We start from the raw sequence: 15,870 nt of genomic DNA, 5'->3' as shown, positions 1-15,870 counted from the left end.
ATCATTTTTTTGATCATAGCCAGGACAGGAATTGGGCAGTTACAGTTGACTTCACTGATCATGGACTGGGAGAGGAGGGGGGAAAAAATCAGGCAGTGTTCCTTCTTCTGATGCTGCAAAGTGTATGTTTTTGGACATCGGTGAGAACGGGATCAGGTTGCACTAATTCCCCCCACCTAACCCATGGTTGCAAAACCTGCCAACTGTAGCTCAGGTCATGAAGACTGCTGGTACCTCTGGCCTAGAGGAAATTTTAAAAATTTGTTGTCATGGAAGGAATACACACCTGTGCGTGTAAGTAATCCTAGAAATGTAGAGCCTGCTGACCATAGAATATGTGTGCATGTGCGTTGCTTAGGCAGGCACAATGGGATGCCCCAGGTGTGAACTGTTCAAACCATCATAAGAACATAAGACGTAGGAGCAGGAGTAGGTCATTTGGCCCCTCAATAAGATCATGGCTGATCTGATCTTGGCCTCCACTCCACTTCCCTGCCCGCTCACCATAACCGTTGACTCCCTTACCTTTCAAAAATCTGTCTATCTCCACCTTAAATATATTCAATGACCCAGCCTCCACAGCTCTCTAGGGAAGAGAATTCCAAAGATTCACAACCCTCTGAGAGAAGAAATTACTGATTTCCGATTTTAAAGGGTTCCCCCTTATTCTGAAATTATGCCCCCTAGTTCTAGATTCCCCCACGAGGGGAAACATCCTCTCTGCATCTACCCTGTCAAGCCCCTTCAGAATATTTTATGTTTCAATAAGATCCCCTCTCATTCTTCTAAACTCCAATGAGTATAGGCTCAACCTTTCTTCATAAGACAACCCCTTCATCTCCGGAATCAACCTCGTGAACCTTCTCTGAACTGCCTGCAATACAAGTATATCCTTCCTTAAATAAGGAGACCAAAACTGTACGCAGTACTCTAGGTGTGGTCTCACCAACACCCTGTACAGTTACGGGCTTTCCCTCACAGGCCAGTGTCGGGAGCGGTGAGAGCGGAGGCTCAGTGAGTATTTAAACTCACATTCGCGGGCTTTCTTTCACAGGCTGGTGTCGGGAGCGGTGAGAGCGGAGGTTCAGTGAGTATTTAAACTCACTTTCGCGGGCTTTTTACAGAGGCTGGTGTCGGGAGCGGTGAGAGCGGAGGCACAGTGAGTATTTAAACTCACAATCGCGGGCTTTTTAGAGAGGCTTACCAATCTCACAGACCGGCGGCGGCGTTCCAGAGCCACGTCACAATTCAAAACGTGACGCGGGCAGGAGGGAGCATCTGATTGGATGAGTACGGCCAGGTGAGTACTTATACTATATAGTTTGACAGTTAAGGTTCATAGTTTATAAAGTTTGGAAGGTCTTAATTTTGTGGTTATAGTTTCTACGGTCTCTGTTGTGTAGTGGGGAGTACTATGAAACAAGGGCCCTTGAGTATATCATTGTAGTATAATTCGTGGTATTGATTTAATTTAAATTAATTTAAGGGTAAGTCATGGCAGCAAATCTCGGCCCTGTGGCATGCTCCTCCTGCACTATGTGGGAAATCAGGGACACTTCCTGAGTCCCTGACGACCATGTGTTCGGGAAGTGTATCCGGCTGCAGCTACTGGCAGACCGCATTGCGGCGCTGGAGCTGCGAATGGATACATACTGGAGCATTCGCGATGCTGAGGACGTTGTGAATATCACGTTTAATCAGTTGGTCACACAGCAGGTAAAGGCTGCACAGGCAGGAAGGGAATGGGTGACCGCCAGGCAGAGTAGTAGGCGCAGGCAGGTAGTGCAGGGGTCCCCTGTGGCCATCACCCTCTCAAACAGATATACTGCTTTGGATATTGTTGGGGAGGATGACTTATCGGGGGAAGGCAGCAGCAACCAACTTCCTGGCACCATGGGTGGTTCTGCTGCACGGGACAGGAGGAAAAAGAGCGGGAGAGCTATAGTGATAGGGGATTCTATTGTAAGGGGACTAGATAGGCGTTTCTGCGGCCGCAAACGAGACTCCAGGATGGTATGTTGCCTCCCTGGTGCAAGGGTCAAGGATGTCTTGGAGCGGCTGCAGGGCATTCTAGAGGGGGAGGGTGAACAGCCAGTTGTTGTGGTGCATATAGGTACCAACGATATAGGTAAAAAAATGGGATGAGGTCCTAAAAGCTGAATATAGGGAGTTAGGAGGTAAATTAAAAAATAGGACCTCAAAGGTAGTAATCTCAGGATTGCTACCAGTGCCACATGCTAGTCCCAAGTAGAAATAGAAGGATATTTCAGATGAATACGTGGCTAGAAGAATGGTGCAAGGGGGAGGGATTCAAATTCCTGGGACATTGGAACCGGTTCTGGGGGAGGTGGGACCAGTACAAACTGGACGGTTTGCACCTGGGCAGGACTGGGACTGATGTCCTAGGGGGAGTGTTTGCTAGTGCTGTTGGGGAGGGTTTAAACTAAAATGGCAGGGGGTTGGGAACCTGTGCAGGGAGACAGAGGAAAGGGAAGCAAGGATAGAAGCAAAAGACAGGAAGGGGAAAAGCAAAAGTGGAAGTCAGAGAAATCAAGGGTGTAAATCAAACATGGCCGCAGTAAACAATAATTCCAAAAGGTCTAAGAGTGTTAAAAAAACAAGCCTGAAGGCTTTGCGTCTTAATGTGAGGAGCATTCATAATAAGGTGGATGAATTAGCTGCGCAAATAGATGTAAACGGATATGATGTAATTGGGATTATGGAGACATGGCTCCAGGGTGACCAAGGCTGGGAATTCAACATCCAGGGGTATTCAATATTCAGGAAGGACAGGTAAAAAGGAAAAGGTGGTGGGGTAGCATTGCTGGTTAAAGAGGAGATTAACACAATAGTAAGGAAGGATATTAGCTCTGATGATGTGGAATCTGTATGGGTAGAGCTGAGAAATACCAAGGGGCAGAAAATGTTAGTGGGAGTTGTATACAGACCCCCAAACAGTAATGCTGAGGTTGGGGATGGCATTAAATGGGAAATTAGAGACGCGTGCAATAAGGGCACAGCAGTTATCATGGGTGACTTTAATCTACATATAGATTGGTCTAACCAAATTAGTAACAATACTAATAACAATAACAATACTAAGAATACGGGATGGTTTCCTGGACCAATATGTCGAGGAACCAACTAGAGATCAGGCCATCTTACACTGGGTATTATGTAATGAGAAAGGATTAATTAGCAATCTTGTTGTGCAAGGCCCCTTGGGGAGGAGCGATCATAATATGATGGAATTCTTCATTTAAGATGGAGAGTGAAGTAGTTGATTCGGAGACTTGGGTACTGAATTTAAATAAAGGAAACCACGATGGTATGAGGCGCGAGTTGGCTAGGATGGATTGGGGAATGTTAATTAAAGGGTTGAAATAACAACAGAAAATGCTGGAAATACTCAGCAGGCCAGGCAGCATCCGTGGAGAGAGAAACAGAGTTAACGTTTCAGGTCTAGGACCCTTCATCAGAACTGGAAAAAGCTGGCGATGTAACAGATATTAAGCAGGTGCAGAGACAGCGGGGAGGGGGGGGAGGTGGTTAGGAGGGGAGGAAGGAATTGAAAGAACACCCTGTACTTTTGTAAGAGGCAGGAAAGATCAAATGTTGCAAATGGGAATGGCAAAAATCATACTGCATGAAAAATGGGGACAGGGATAATTATCTGAAATTGTTAAACTCAATGTTGAGTCCGGCAGGCTGCAAAGTGCCCAATCGAAAGATGAGGTGCTGTTCCTCGAGCTTACGTTGAGCTTCATTGTCCTCAGGCTATTGCATTGTTCCAGAGAGATCAGAGTGGGAGTGAAGCGGTGAATTAAACTGACAGGCGACCGGAAGCTCAGGGTCACCCTTAGAGTCATAGAGTCATAGAGTTTTACAGCACAGAAAGAGGCCCTTCGGCCCATCGTGTCTGCGCCGCCCATCCATCCCTGTCCAGTCTAATCCCATTTTCCAGCATTTGGTCCATAGCCTTGTATGCAATGGCATTTCAAGTGCTCATCCAAATGCTTCTTGAATGTTGTGAGGGTTCCTGCCTCTACCACCCTTTCAGGCATTGAATTCCACATTCCAACCACCCTCTGGGTGAAGAAGTTCCTCCTCAAATCCCCTCTAAATCTCCTGCCCCTTACCCTGAATCTGTGCCCCCTTGTTATTGACCCCCCCACTAAGGGGAAAAGTTCCTCTATATCTACCCTATCTATGCCCCTCATCATTTTGTACACCTCAATCAGGTCCCCCCTCAGCCTTCTCTGCTCCAAGGAAAACAACCCCAGCCTGTCCAGCCTCTCTTCATAGCTGAGGCGCTCCATCCCAGGTAACATCCTGGTGAATCTTCTCTGCACCCTCTCCAAAGCAATCACATCCTTCCTATAGTGAGGCGACCAGAACTGCACACAGTACTCCAGCTGTGGCCTCACCAGCGTTTTGTACAGCTCCATCATAACCTCCCTGCTCTTATATTCTATGCCTCGGCTAATGAAGGCAAGTATCCCATATGCCTTTTTAACCACCTTATCTACCTGCTCCGCTGCCTTCAGGGATCTATGTACATGTACACCAAGGTCCCTCTGACCCTCTGTACTTCCTAGGGTCCTACCACTCATTGTGTATTCCCTTGCCTTATTTGTCCGTCCAAAATGCATCACCTCGCACTTTTCAGGGTTAAATTCCATTTGCCACTTTTCCGCCCATCTGACCAACCCGTTTATATCGTCCTGTAGCCGGAGGCTTTCCTCCTCGCAATTTACCACCCCACCAATTTTCGTGTCATCTGCGAACTTACTGATCATACCTTTTACATTCTCATCCAAATCATTTATGTAGATCACAAACAACAAGGGACCCAGCACCGATCCCTGAGGTACCCCACTGGACACAGGCTTCCAGTCACAAAAGCAACCTTCGACCATCACCCTCTGCCTCCTGCCACTCAGCCAGTTTAGGATCCAACGCGCCAAGGCACCCTGGATCCCATGGGCTCTTACCTTCTTGACCAGTCTCCTATGCAGGACTTTGTCAAAAGCTTTACTGAAGTCCATGTAAACCACATCCACAGCATTTCCCTCATCCACCCCCGTGGTCACCCCCTCGAAAAATTCAATCAGATTTGTCAGACATGATTTACCCTTGACAAAGCCATGCTGACTATCCCCGATTAATCCTTGCCTCTCCAAGTGGAGATTAATTTTGTCCCTCAGAATTTTTTCCAATAATTTCCCCACCACAGATGTTAGACTCACTGGCCTGTAATTCCCTGGTTTATCCCTGCTACCCTTCTTGAATAATGGTACTACATTAGCTGTTCTCCAGTCCTCTGGTACATCCCCTGTGGCCAGAGAGGTTCTGAAAATTTGTGTCAGAGCCCCTGCAATCTCCTCCTTTGCCTCCCACAGCAGCCTGGGATACATCTCGTCCGGGCCTGGGGATTTATCCACTTTTTGGCCTGCTAAAACCGCTAGCACCTCCTCCCTCTCTATGCTAATATGTTCAAGTATGTCACAGTCCCCTTGCCCGATTTCTATGTCTGCATCGTCTTTCTCCATAGTGAACACAGATGCAAAAAATTCATTTAAAACCCCGCCTACATCCTCCGGCTCTACACACAGATTGCCACTTTGGTCCCTAATGGGCCCTACCCTTTCCCTGGTTATCCTCTTGCCCTTAATATACTTATAAGACATCTTAGGATTTTCCTTTATTTTGTTCGCCAGTGTTATTTCATGGCCCCTCCTCGCCCTCCTAATTTCTTTTTTAAGTATGCCCCTGCACTTTTTATACTCCTCTAGGGCTTCTTCCGTCTTTAGTCTTTTGTAACTGCCAAAAGCCCCCCTTTTATTTCTAATGCATTTTTGTATATCCCTTGTCATCCAAGGTTCCCTTTGCTTGTTGGTCCCACCCTTGACCTTTACAGGAACATGTTGGCGTTGTACTCTCTCTATTTCCCTTCTGAAAGTCTCCCACTGTTTTGATGTGGATTTTCCTATAAGCAGCTGCTCCCAGTCCACTTTGGCCAGATCCTGCCTTATCATATTAAAATCGGCCTTCCCCCAATTTAGAACCCTTATTTCCGGGCCGTCTTTGTCCTTTTCCATGACCACCTTAAATCTCACCGAATTATGGTCACTGTCACCAAAATGCTCTCCTACTGACACTTCCACGACTTGCCCGGCTACATTCCCCAGAATTAGGTCCAGTACCGCCCCCTCTCTTGTAGGACTTTCTACATGTTGGCTCAAAAAGCTCTCCTGGATGCACTTTAAGAATTCTGCACCCTCTAAGCCTTTCACACTCTGACTGTCCCAATTTATATTGGGGAAGTTGAAATCCCCCACTATTATTACCCTATTATTTTCGCACTTTTCTGAGATTTGCCTACATATCTGTTCCTCTATCTCCCCCTGACTGTTTGGGGGCCTATAGTACACTCCCAGCAAAGTGCTTGCCCCCTTTTTGTTTTTAAGTTCTACCCATATGGCCTCATTAGAGGAACCCGCTAATATATCATCCCTCCTTACAGCAGTAATTGACTCCTTAATTAATATTGCAACACCCCCTCCCCTTTTACACCCCCCTCTGTCTCGCCTGAAGATTCTATACCCCGGAATATTGAGCTGCCAGTCCTGACCCTCCCTCAACCATGTCTCCGTGATAGCAACAATATCGTACTCCCATGTGTTCAACAACAACTTCAGTTCGTCCACCTTATTTGCAAGACTCCTTGCATTAAAATAAATGCCTTCCAGCCCTGCCATATTCTCTTTTGCCTTCACATATTTGCTCTGCCTTCCCAGCTGACTGGTTTTTCCCTCTGTATTTGGCTGTAAATCACCCCCTACTATAGCTCCACTCTGTACCCCAACCCCCTGCCAAGTTAGTTTAAACCCTCCCCAGCAGTGCTAGCAAACCTCCCCGCAAGGATATTGGTGCCCCTCTGGTTCAGGTGTAAACCGTCTGACTTGTACAAGTCCCACCTTTCCCAGAAGCAGACCCAGTGATCCAGGAAACTAAAGCCCTCCCCCCTGCACCATCCCTTTAGCCACGCATTCATCTGTTCTATCTTCCTATTCCTATACTTACTAGCACGTGGCACCGGGAGTAATCCAGAGATTACAACCTTTGAGGTCCTGCTCTTTAATCCTTCACCTAGCTCCCTATATTCTTGCTGCAGGACCTCATCCCTCTTTTTACCTATGTCGTTGGTACCAATGTGGACCACGACCACTGGCTGTTCACCCTCCCCCTCCAGAATGCCCTGCAGCCGCTCAGTGACATCCTTGACCCTGGCACCAGGGAGGCAACAAACCATCCTGGATTCACGTCTACGGCCACAGAAACGCCTATCTGTTCCCCTTACTATAGAATCCCCTACCACTATTGCTCTCCCACTCTTTTTCCCCCCTTCCTGGGCAGCAGGAGCACCCCCAGTGCCGGGAAGTTGGCTGCTGCTGCCTTCCCCTGGTGAGTCATCCCCCTCAACAGTATCCAAAGTGGTATACTTGTTTGAGAGGGGAATGGTCACAGGGGTCTCCTGCACTACCTGCCTGCTTCTATTGCTCTGCCTGGTGGTCACCCATTTCCTGTCTTCCTGTGCAGCCCTTCCCTGCGGTGTGACCAACTCACTAAACGTGCTATCCACGAACCTCTCAGCATCGTGAATGCTCAACAACCCATCCACCCGCAGCTCCAGCGCCTCAATGCGGTCTGCTAGTAGCTGCAGATGGATGCATCTCTGGCACACGTGGTCATCAGGGGCACCGGGGTCCTTGAATTCCCACATAGAGCAAGAGGAGCATATCATGGGGCTGGGCTCACCTGGCATGACCTTCCCTTTACTTAATTTTAATTAATTTACTATCACCAATTAAAGATATCTCTAAGGCGCTTGTATAGTCTACCAACAGTCCCTGCTACACCAGAAAGACCCTGGTAACTATAAACTACAGAGTTTAAGTTTAAAAAAGAGAAATACTCACCAACCAATCACTTACCTGCTCCCTGGTGACGTCACACTCTGATTACTTTTTACCTCTCTCCCCGCTGCTGAGTTGGTGGGCCTCGCCTCTCTCCGGTTTTATACCGGGCTCCGACTCACTGCTCCCGCTGCTCCCGACTGGTCTCGGGCCTCGCCTCTCTCCGGTTTTTATACCGGGCTCCGACTCACTGCTCCTGCTGCTCCCGACTGGTCTCGGGCCTCGCCTCTCTCCGGTTTTTATACCGGGCTCCGACTCACTGCTCCCGCTGCTCCCGACTGGTCTCGGGCCTCGCCTCTCTCCGGTTTTTATACCGGGCTCCGACTCACTGCTCCCGCTGCTCCCGACTGGTCTCGGGCCTCGCCTCTCTCCGGTTTTTATACCGGGCTCCGACTCACTGCTCCCGCTGGTCCCGACTGGTCTCGGGCCTCGCCTCTCTCCGGTTTTTATACCGGGCTCCGACTCACTGTTCCCGCTGCTCCCGACTGGTCTCGGGCCTCGCCTCTCTCCGGTTTTTATACCGGGCTCCGACTCACTGCTCCCGCTGCTCCCGACTGGTCTCGGGCCTCGCCTCTCTCCGGTTTTTATACCGGGCTCCGACTCACTGCTCCCGCTGCTCCCGACTGGTCTCGGGCCTCGCCTCTCTCCGGTTTTTATACCGGGCTCCGACTCACTGCTCCCGCTGCTCCCGACTGGTCTCGGGCCTCGCCTCTCTCCGGTTTTTATACCGGGCTCCGACTCACTGCTCCTGCTGCTCCCGACTGGTCTCGGGCCTCGCCTCTCTCCGGTTTTTATACCGGGCTCCGACTCACTGCTCCTGCTGCTCCCGACTGGTCTCGGGCCTCGCCTCTCTCCGGTTTTTATACCGGACTCCGACTCACTGCTCCCGCTGGTCCTGACTGAACGGAGGTGTTCCGCAAAGCGGTCACCCAATCTGTGTTTGGTCTCCCCAATGTAGAGGAGACCGCATCGTGAGCAGCGAATACAGTATATTAAATTGCGAGAAGTACAAGTAAATCGCTGTTTCACCTGGAAGGGGTGTTTGGGGCCCTGGACAGTGGGAAGGGAGGAGGTAAAAGGGCATGTGTTGCATCTCCTGCGCTTGCACGTGCAGGTGCCAGGTGAAGGAGAAGGGCTGTTGGGGGTGATTGAGGAGTGGACCAGGGTGTCGCAGAGGGAGCGGTCCCTTCGGAATGCTGAAAGGGGAGGTGAGGGGAAGATGTGTTTGGTGGTGGGATCACGTTGGAGGTGGCGGAAATGGCGGAGGATGATCCGTTGAATGTGGAGGCTGGTGGGGTGAAAGGTGAGGACAAGGGGAACCCTATCGTGGTTCTGGGAGGGAGGGGAAGGGGTGAGAGCAGAAGTGCGGGAAATAGAACGGACACAGTCAAGGGCCGTGTCAACCACGGTAGAGGGGAATCCTCGTTGAGGAAAAAGGAAGACATGTCGGAAGCACTAGTATGGAAGGTGGCATCGTCAGAGCAGACGCGGCGGAGACGGAGAAACTGGGAGAATGGAATAGAGTCCTTACAGGAAGCGGGGTGGGAGGAAGTGTAGTCCAGGTAGCTGTGGGAGTCGGTGGGCTTGTCGTGGATTTTTGTTGAAAGCCGATCGCCAGAAATGGAGACGGAGAAGTCAAGGAAGGGAAGGGAAGAGTCGGAGATGGACCATGTGAAGGTGAGGGAAGGGTGGAAATTGGAAGTAAAGTGAATGAACTTATCTAGTTCAGGGCGAGAGCAGGAAACTGCACCAATACAGTCATCGATGTACCGGAAAAAGAGGTGAGGGAGGGGACCAGAGTAGGACTGGAACAAAGAATGTTCCACATATCCCATGAACAGGTAGGCATAGCTAGGGCCCATGCGGGTTCCTATAGCAACACCTTTAATTTGGAGGAAGTGAGTGGAGTCAAAGGAGAAGTTGTTCAATGTGAGAACAAGTTCAGCCAGGCGGAGGAGGGTGGTGGTGGATGGGGACTGGTTGGGCCTCTGTTCAAGGAAGAAACGGAGCGCCCGAAGGCCGTCCTGGTGGGGGATGGAGGTGTAGAGGGATTGGACGTCCATGATGAAAAGGAGACGGTTGGGGCCAGGAAACTGGAAACTGTTAAAGTGACGGAGGGCGTCGGAAGAGTCGCGAATGTAGGTGGGAAGAGACTGGACAAGGGGAGAAAAAAGAGAGTTGAGATAGGAAGAGATAAGTTCCGTGGGGCAAGAACAGGCTGAAACGATGGGTCTACCAGGGCAGTCCTGTTTGTGGATCTTGGGAAGGAGGTAGAAGCGGGCTGCGCGGGGTTGGGGGACTATGAGGTTGGCGGCCATGGAGGGAAGATCTCCAGAGGAGATGAGGTCAGTGACACACTTGGAAACAATGGCTTGATGTTTGCTAGTGGGGTCATGGTCCTTCCCCCTCTCTCTCTCTCTCTCCTTCCCCTCTCTCTCTCCTTCCCCCTCTCTGTCTCTCTCTCCTTCCCTCTCTGTCTCTCTCTCCTTCCCTCTGTCTCTCTCTCCTTCCCCCTCTCTATCTCTCCTTCCCTCTCTCCTTCCCACACAGACAGACAGACTAATTTATATATATAAAAATTATTTTTTCTTTTTTCATAACAGCATGCCCTCAAGAAAATGTAGCAGACTTGGACGCACCACTTCTGACTGGCGATCTCCATTAACAAAAAATGAAGTTAAAGAACTACCTCCTGGGTGCTTAGGAAGAGTTCTTCAATCCCAACAGTCTCATAAACAGTTTTATAAACATGGCACAGGGTTCTTGAGTTCCCTCGGCACCGCCGGGCACTCCAGCTAGTTCATCTATAAAAGTGCAGCCTTCTGTGGATGGATGTTAATGTAATTATGAGATGCAGTTGTCCACTGCCTTTTTTCAGTATAACTTAGAAGAGGTTTTGATCATATATCATTAAATAACTTGGGTTTAAAAAAAAATTGTGCCAGTTAGCAAGGTCAGATGGAAGTTGCAGCAAATAAATTGTTTAAAGTCAATGTTTATATAGAAGTTGAATGGCATTTATTATTTTATTTAATGAAAAGAGTATGATTCAGTGTTTTATATCATGATGGCATGTATTTGACAGTGAGGTTTGTGATCCCTGTGTCTCACTTTACCTCAATACTAGGCAGAATAAGACAAGTGTCAGGTCATAGAAAATGCAAGGCCCACTTACAGAATTGGCCAGTAACACCGAACCGACAAAATATCTAACGTATAAGGTGGTGACTTATGGCATTGGCAGTACATTGAAGCACCAATGCATGTTACTGTGGAGTGATGGAACATAGGTTGTATGGCTCACTTATCGGTAACTGCGGACATCAATGATGTGCAGATCTGCTCATCTTATCTCGCTTCATGTTTGCCCCTCTTCATGCTGCAGGAAATAGGTATGTGCAGGACTCCAGGATGGAATACAACAAAAACAGATATTTAGTTTTATAAAAGTGCAACAGAATTAAAACCAAGGAACATCCTGTGTAAGGTTCTCAAAATTCCCACATTCCCCCGAGGTTATTAATAAAAGGGACCCTGCATGGACAATTTAAAAAGGGTACCCAAAAGATGGTGTCCGCACCTCGTGACCAAAAGCCTGTAAGATTTTACAAGCTTGGACTCTGCAGCACAGAACAGGCAGCTTTGGGAAATCAAAACTTAAAATGCATTTCTGTGAAAAGGACTTTTGTGTTTGAAGGGCCAGACAGCTAGGCAAACATTGAATATGCATTACGTCAGATCAAAACAGATCAACCCAGTTAGGCCTAAGCACAAGGCCATTCGTTTGTCCGCATAAATAATTGGAAACAGCTTATGGAAGCCATCAAGGCTGCACAGGCCGATTAAAATGCATTAATGACAATACAGCCCAGACATCGGGCCATCAGGTGCGATAAACGACCATCTGAAGCTAGTTAGTTTAGATTGGTATAATCATTTAAAACAGCCCGCCAAAAGTTAAACAATGGACTGACCTGATTTGGCGCGCAGATAAGGAGTTGAAGAAACGGGTATAATTGTAGGCCCTCAGTAGCAACGGCGCTTCTCTTGCTCTCTTCTCTTGACTCTGACCTCTTGTCTGGTCTTGGGCTGTCGCCGCTCGTACTCGTGCCCTGGCCTCATGGCGGGTTCTCTTCTCGCTCCCCGCATTAATTTCGTAACCAAGGACATCCATACCAATCGCGGGTGGGGGATGAGACCCGAGTCCAAAGTCATACAGGACACACGGGCCACAAAAGGGCAAGACAAGACGAAACGAGGCGAGACGAAGAAAAAGGTAAAGACCTGACAAGAGCAGAGAAGGGCAGCAGAAGACGCATTAATTAAGAACGAGAGCCTAGTTATAAGCTGGCGCTTGGGGGAAGAAAATATATGGACAGTGAGACTAAGTTGGCTAGTTAAACACTGCGATTAAGCAGGCGTTAAACGCAGGTGTCCACGCCATCACAAATATACTGGCATTCCAAGAATAGGTAGGAAAATGTAAGCAGTGAAGACTGCCAACCGTCTCGCTGACGCAACGTTACCGCCGACGACTGCCCGAGGGAGAAGAAGAGAAAACATCGCGACGAGACAACGACAGTAGCTAAGAAGAAAGGTGTGTCGCAGCAACAGCTCCAGCACCGCGCCCTGAGACCACGTGGCGACGGAGTACCCCAAAGGACAGGAGACCAGACCTCAAAACTCGCAATTGCTAAAACAACAGGCTTTGCTTTGGATTGGTGAGCATGAATTCCTGGCCCCTCATAGCTTAATCTAGTTAGGTATAGGGGTGGGATAAGGATAAGGGGATTGTTAAAGTAGTTGTTTTCCCCTCGATGTGCCGTGTGTTCCCCATTCCCTGTATAATTATTGTTATATGCTTGTAATTTTTCTACCAGTAATTTCTCATAAGACTGTGTTTTTGTTTCTGTTTTAATAAAATCTTGGTTTTCTTACACCAAACCACCTGTCTATTCGAGTTTTCTGTATCGCCGCCTGTACCCAAGTCCGGTGTCTAGAACCCAGGGGAGTGGGAACGATTCGAACCGCTCACAGGCAGTCAGGGGCATAACTGACTGGGCGCACACACCACCCCCTACACCTGTGGATATTTATCAGTAATGCTGTATACCTGTGGTTTCCCTTTTAATATCAACTGAACAAAAAGCAGAGTTTTTATGTTACCATCATAGCAGTATCCACTTCTGCTGTAGACTAGATAAAGAGGCAATCACTTTGGCAAATCAGTAATATATCTAGAATCCATAGCCACGGGTGTGCAAGAAGTTTCCTATGTAAGTGAAGCCTGCAGAGAAACATGCAGCAGCTACAAATTGCTGTATTCCCCTGCTGTTTTCTGTTGGATTGCACTATTTCCTGGCTCCAGCTTCTGATGAAGCTGCAGTCTACTTAAGCTTTTCCCTATTTTCCTGCAGCAAAGTTTCTCTGGTACTCAGCCAATCACATGGAGTCCAAATGTTAATGGTGCACCATTTCAATAGTCTGGCTGTAAAATGCTGTGGTATGGTTGTGCCTTGATATTGCATTCAGGTGTTAGCAAGGCACAAGTGAAACTTCTAACTAGAGGTTGTATGGAGAAGGGTTGCACAAGTGATCCTACTATGTGGTTGAAGTTATGAAGAAAAGTTTTTTTTTAAATAGACTTCAGCCTCGTAAGGCGTTCCCTCATTCTTTTAAAAGTGAAATTGAAAAAGTTAATCCAGAGCACTGCTTCAAGTAAGCTACAACTACAGGTTAATGGAACATTGGTCAAAAGAGGTAAAAGGAAAGTGCAGAACAGATGTTAGGAAGCTGTTTTTCACTCAAAGGGTAACTAATACTTGGAATGGTCTTTTAAGTAGGGCAGAAGAGGAAAATCTCTGGAATCATTGCGATGACGTGGGGGGAGGGTTTCTCCGGATGGCAAGCTAAAGGAGCCAAATGCAGTTGGTAACCTGTGCTGAAAAATATCATGGACATGATAATTGTAAGTAGTGGCCAGTGCAAAGTGATTTAAATACATGGAGCTGTTAATTTTTAAGCAGTACATAAAAGTTAGACTTTGCAGGTTCGCATATGCTTAAGAAGGATAGTTTCTGCAGCACTTTCCATCACCAAGATGGCGATTGAGTGGCTTCAGCCCAGCTCCAGTCAGTACTGCGCAGGCGTCACTGGCTCGGCGCCGAAAGTCCGGCATCCTGCAATCGTCACGTCGTGTCTCCACGTGCCTAATACGGCGGCTCTGATAGGCTAGCTCCCGCCCAAGGCAAATTGACGTCGTGATCGGATTGGAGAACCTCAACGTAGCAACGGCGCCATTTTGTATTTTGGATCAGAAAGGTGCGGAACTGGAATGCAAAACCGTGAACCGCAGCCACGGTAAGGCCAACAGTAGCGGCGGATGCACGCGTGCGGCGCCTGTTGTTTTAGCTTTAATGCGGGACTCGAATTTGTGGGGCGCGGAGGCGGGATTCCACCCCCGCCTTCTCCCCGCCAGTGTGGGCAGAGTTCACGGAGACACAGGACAATAAGGCTGCCGCTCATTGGCCGCCAGGCGGTGTGTTTGTGAGTATGTGAGTAGCAGAGAGCCCGGACCTTGCAGGAGCCGGGAGGGGAGGGAGGAAAAGAGAAGGAGCGGCTCCACTGCGGGGCACCGAAGGTGGTTTGGGAAATGAGAAGGAGCAGACCACGGCGGTGTGATATCCAAAGGGAAGAGGCAACAACCACAGTGCGTGGGGCTCTGTGGGAGACATGAGAAGAAGTGGCCTCAGTGTGTGGGACCCTGAGGGAGCAGCTCCACAAGTTGCAACATGGAATTTTTTTTAAAAAAACCTGAATTTATATAGCGCCTTTTATGACCAGCGGACGTCCCAAAGCACTTTACAGCTAATGAAGTACTTTTTGAAGCGTTGTCACTTATGTAGGAAACGCTACAGCCAATATGTTCACAGCAAGCTCCCACACACAGCAATGTGATAATGACCAGATACTGTAATCTGCTTTAAATGTTGAATTGAGGACTAAATATTGGCTAGGACACGAGATAATTCCCCTGCTCCCCTTTGAAATTGTGCCATAGGATCTTTTACACCCACCTGAGAGAGCAGACAGGGCCTTGGTTTAACATCTCATCCGAGACTGCAGCACTCCCTCATTACGGCACTAGAGTGTCGGCCTGGATTTTTGTGCTCAAGTCTCTGTGTAGTGGGACATGAACACACAACCTTCTGACTCAGAGGCAAGAGTGCTACCAACTGAGCCACAAATGAGCCATTTGTCCCAGTCTCTGTCATTATTTAACCCCTCCTCCCCAGGGAAAAGCCCCAATCACATTTGTCCACCCATTTCCCACATCCCTTCAATCCCTTATCCTTTGTCAACCTAGCCAATTTACTCTTGAATGCTGAAGGTTCCTGCCTCAACCACTAACCCTGGCAGTGAATTCCACAGCCACGCAACTCTTTATGTAAAGTTTCTTATGCCCCTTGTAATGTCCGTGTGTAATTGAGACACGGACTGCAGAAGTTGGTTATAACAGGTGTTTACTGAATGGAGACAAAACTGGAACAACTATACAAAGTTACTACACAGGCTTATATACAGGGGTGGTCACTACTGGTACTGCAGTATACAGGGGCTGCAGAATATAGTTCCTTCAAGGTACATACACTACAATTCCTTCCCTTTTAGCTAAACAGTACATAACATTCGATTAATAATTAAATAACATATTTACAATTACAGTTGCTATATACATTAGCTGAAGTTAAATCAATTATAAATTCAGTCTTTGAGGAGGCTTCTTGATTCTGTCCGGATAACGCCTCTTTGGGGTATCAGGTTCTTCTGGCAAAGTTGATTCGGGATCAACGTCGTTGTTTGGTTCGTCTGCTTCCAATATCACCGATTC

At 48.2% G+C, this 15,870-nt stretch overlaps 1 protein-coding gene across 3 annotated transcripts in view; it reads left to right on the top strand.

Annotated features, from left to right (window-relative positions):
- The first annotated feature begins 13,518 nt into the window (after positions 1-13,518).
- Positions 13,519-15,870, top strand: part of hmgxb3 (HMG box domain containing 3) — a 61,642-nt gene continuing 59,290 nt past the window's right edge. Inside the window, exon 1 of one of the 3 annotated variants that reach the window (XM_085995788.1) lies at positions 13,519-14,339. The gene's annotated coding sequence lies outside the window, so the exon portion shown is untranslated. Of the gene's footprint in view, positions 14,340-14,409; positions 14,526-15,870 lie in introns of those variants that run through there. The other 2 variants (XM_085995785.1, XM_085995786.1) reach the window with 2 other exon arrangements.

Source organism: Somniosus microcephalus, chromosome 8 (assembly GCF_052327205.1).
Source record: "Somniosus microcephalus isolate GS21.2 chromosome 8, FLI_Smic_1.0, whole genome shotgun sequence".
NCBI lineage: Eukaryota > Metazoa > Chordata > Chondrichthyes > Squaliformes > Somniosidae > Somniosus > Somniosus microcephalus.
This window is presented reverse-complemented; position numbering and strand designations above follow the sequence as displayed.